This window comes from Calidris pugnax, unplaced genomic scaffold, assembly GCF_001431845.1.
Source record: "Calidris pugnax isolate Ruff unplaced genomic scaffold, ASM143184v1 scaffold14, whole genome shotgun sequence".
NCBI lineage: Eukaryota > Metazoa > Chordata > Aves > Charadriiformes > Scolopacidae > Calidris > Calidris pugnax.
In genome coordinates this window covers 4,587,948-4,592,518 of record NW_015090793.1, presented here as the reverse complement: position 1 = coordinate 4,592,518, position 4,571 = coordinate 4,587,948, and positions in this window count along the sequence as shown.

The window sequence follows — 4,571 nt, the reverse complement described above, 5'->3', positions numbered from 1 at the left end:
CCCCCCTTCCATTGTTACTCTCATTTTCATACGATCGATACCCAAGCATGTGCTGATGCCCCCCCTGGTCCTTCTCCGTGCTGGCTTTTTGATTTGAAACAACTTGGAAGGCAAATTGTTGGAAGGAATTCGCCCCACTCAAGTCCGAGCTGCGAGGATTTGGTTTCTTTGTTTTCGTTTTATTTCCCTGACAAACTGTCGGCTAAAACATACGGTTAGATTTATATATATATACACACACACACATATAATTCAGCATTCTGTGTTTTACCAGTGGGTTTGCCACTTATTTCTGTCTCCTGAGGAGGCTGAGGAAAACGCACCTCGGCTTCTCCGTCTCTTACGGGATCGGTCTGTGTAATCGATTAATAGTTCGCACTGGCAATTAAAAAGGAAGAAAAGAAAAATAGTCAGATGGCGACAGACTGGGGAGTTGTATGGCTAGTTATGCAAGCCGACCTGTAATGTGATACTGTATGAAATATTATGCATGCCAAGCTATTTTTTTCCTTTAATAACTATTTTGTTTCCCTCCTCTCTGCCCACTGCTAAAATGAATACCGGGTCCATCATTGTTTCAAAAGGTTTTAATTTCTTTTTCTGAATATTAAGGGGGGAAGGACCTTATAAAACTCAGCCTTGATGGAAGGTCAAGCTTTAATCGTACGTTTTAGGGTTCAATCAGATGTAACTGAACCGACCAGCTCGGGGCAGGTGATGTCCCCGCAGGGAAAGCCAGGTCCTGGAGCTGCTGGGGTACGTGCCTGCCGACCAGTTCCCAGGGAAGGAAGAGCGATCTAATTTTTACTATTTCCTACGCTTTGCATTATATTTGGAGCAATCACACGGTTTCTTGTTATGAAATCGATCGCCGAGATGCGGCGGAGCTTCAGCTTTGATATGAAACCTGAGAAGAAGGGTCAGGGGCGGATTATAACCTCTCCAACGCTTTTTTTGTTTGCCTTTTTTTCTTTTTTCTTTTTTTTTTTTTGTTTTTTTTCTGCTTTGGCCTGAAACTTGGCTCTGGGCATCAGCCTGCAGAGTTGAAGTCAGGACGCGGAAAGCCTCAAAATCGCTCGAGAATGAAATATATATAAAATATATATATATAATGTATCTATATTCCGGGTTCCTGAGAAAAGTGCTCACTTGCAGGGATGCTTGGTTCGACGTGAACCCCGTTTCTGGAAGCTGTTTTTTTTTTGTGTTTTGTTTGGTTGCTTTTGGTTGTTTTTTTCTTTCAAACTGCTCTGAAATCCCTCGTCTCACTCCGAGAGGTCTTCGCCAGCTGTTTTCTTTGCATATCCGTCAAACACCCCAATTTGGGGCGAAAACTCTAAAGCCTGGTCCCCGAGCAGTGTAAAAAGGACCGGGAAGCGTCGGGGTTGGGGGCGTCGGTGCCCGGACGGGACCCGCCGGCCGCGGGGGGAGCGGCTGGGGTGGATTTCAGCCTTTTCATGCGCAAAGGAGGTGACTTGGGGCAATGTTTCTTCCTCGGGGCGCAAACACTTGATTTGATAACCCTTCAGAGCCTGGCTATCCCTGGAAGAAAGCGGCCAGACCGTTTCCCCCGCCCTATCCAGCTCCCCAGATCTCCCAGTGTTACTTACTGGAATAAAATCCTGACTCACTACAGTCATATCAGAGTAGATTGTAATCCAACGCGAAACTTAACACGCCTGCCACTCTCCACATGCCTTTTCTTTGGAGTAACATATGAGATTATTATACTTCTGATTCTACTAAATATTCTTTTCTTGAAGTTAAGGAACTGGCAGGGCTAAATGATCAATCGGATTTTTAAAACGTGTTTTGACATTAGTTTGTTTGTTTTTTAAAGACGTGCTGATTATATCAATAAACAGATTTTTTTTTTCATACACTGTATTTGTAACTTATGATCATAGTAAAATATTAAAAGGTGCAAGACGTGAATTAATCTAAGAAAAAGTGCTTACTTATGCCTTATTCTGTACATGCAGGAACTGCTTTATAGTGGCTTATTAAAAGTATGTGCTGAAAGTAGGAACACATACACCTCAGGTTTCTTTACCTCGTAGCTTTTTAAATGACGCTTTTCACTGTAACTGATGGCAAGAAATTTCTGCAGGATGCAGAGAAAAACTCGCAGAAGACGTAGTCACTGATGAACGCACATTGAGGATTTCAAAGCAGGCAAAAAAAACCCCCCACCCAAACCCAAGCCAAACCCCGAATCAAGACAGCGTATTCCTCGCAGTTTTCTTCCTTGTGTGTATTTTTATTAAACAAATCAAAGAGGTAAGAGTCACGCTTTGTGCTTCTTCTGCAAACAGAATGCTATAAGAAGAATGTTGGCAGACTGTAAAGCTCGAAGTAGTTTCGCAAAGGCTGTTTGCGACATATAGAGACATACGTTGCTGCTTTATAGATCAAAGCAACCTCAGAATAGCTTTAAAATAAATCCAGTTATACTACAGCTGTAATATTATTATGCAGCATAAATCCTTGTCTGTTGACATTTATTTAATGAATGTTGCTACAACAGCTTAGCTAGATGGCACTCCAGAGGCGAGGCAAAGGAAAACCTTGCCAGACTACTCCAAAGATAACTTGTGTTTATTGGATGCTAATAAAAATAATTAGTCAAAGGATTTTTATTTTCTTAAGCAAATCAAAGGAAAATCAAAATACTGTCTGAGCTGACCTTCTGAAGAAAATTCCTGGTGTAGCTGCCGTAAGATGTTATTAATTACACTTTAAATGAAAATGATCGATATGCTGAAAAGCACCTTGTTAAATGGCTACTTTGCAAATGGTACATTGCTCACCATGGCCTATAACTTTTCTCGTAGGCATGGGTCTAAAATATTCATGCAAATCAATACTTGATAAATCTCATAGGTGCGCGCTGGCTCCACCGTTGAGCAATATATTTGGGTCGATCGATTTTTATTTATTTCTTTCTTTTATATTGCATTATGTTGGAATAGTCTGTCTCTGCCCCTTGTGAACATCTCAGCCGTGGGGAGGGGGGGGCGCGCCCCTCTCTCACCATCGATCGGAGGGAGACTCGCTCCAGACTTCAGCGGACTCGCAGGATTTAGTGCTCTCAGCTTCAAATTAGATCCAGGCAATTTTCTTACATTTCCCGTCCCATTCCCGATGAATGTAACTTTATGGCGGATTTCTTAATGCTTCGTTTAACTACCTCGAGTTTCTCTATTCTTCTTACAGATTCTACGTTTTAATTTCTACGTAGTAAGGTACATGAATGTCTCTTAAAGAATCTCCTCTCCTCTCCTCTAACACTAGTCCACTGAACAGCCGAGAAATTTATCCAGAAATCCCTTCTAGGATTTTCCCGCACGCCTCTCGTATCAAGTGCAGAGGTTGCAGGAAGGCGATTTAGGGGAGGACTTTGAACTGACCTCAGAGGGAAACAAAAGGTCTCGGAAAAGGGATGCTCTGTCTCGGGGTCACAGCGCAGCCCGATCCGCCTGTGCCCCGCACCTCTGAGATCAAGGAGTCGGTTTGGGGCGCCCGACTCCCCCCTCTCCAAAGCCTGTTTGAGTGTGACACTTGTAGCTGCCTTCCTGTGGGACTCCGGGGAAAGCCACTTTCCAGCCTGTGAAACCGCTTTTTCTCCCCTCTCTCCCTGCCCGAGACCCCCGGCGCAGGAGAGGGGGGTCCCCGCTCCCCGAACCGCTGCCTCCGGCCGGGGGGGGGCGGCGGGACGGGGGCGCCAGGAAAGGGGGAGACCACAATGATCGCCGGCAATTTACACCCAGCTACTGCTGAACCGCAAAATCGAGTTTATTTTAGGGACCCGCAGCGCTAAGATAGCCAAAGGCGGCCGGGTGTTTTGAGGGACGTTTCAGGCAGCCCTCGGAGCCGCTGTCCCGGGCTCGGAAACCGCTGCGAGGTGCCGGTGTGACCGCAATTACTGGGGGCTTATTTGCAAGGGAACGTGAAATCCAGAAAGGGCCTATTTTATCCTCGGGGGGGGATAAAACAGGTCCGATTCCGTAAGCCAGGCAAAACCGGACTCTCTGGCGTTTCTGTAGAATCCAATCAGATTTAATTTCCATCATAGTTGGATTTCGAGTAGGAGACTTTTTGTGCTCTGAGCTTAAAGGGAAATAATGATATACGTGCCGGGTGATTTCTGGTACAAAGCTTTCCCAGGTAAAACGTTTCCATTCGGCATAATGTTAGCTTTTAATGCAAGAATATATTATTCAAAGGCAACGGTTCGCTCCCTCTGCGCTGCGCGGTACCGGCCTCCGTGTCGCGACAGGACCAGACGACAAGATTCCTCCCAGATGAAGTACAAATGAAGAGCGGGGCTGAGAAGTACCGGTGTCGGGAAATCTCTACCTATTGTCAGGAAAATTGTCGCTTTTAAACGGAGGGGTTCAGCACCTTCTCCGACGGCCTTTCGCCTTGTCCGACGGCCTTTCGGAGCCCGGGCAGGGAGTTGCGGTGGTGCGGAGCAGTGCTGCGGGGTACGGGATGCGCTGGACCCCCACCTCGAGCAGCGAGACCCCCCCCCTTTCGCTGGCTCAACCCCGGGCAGCTGATCCTGGGAG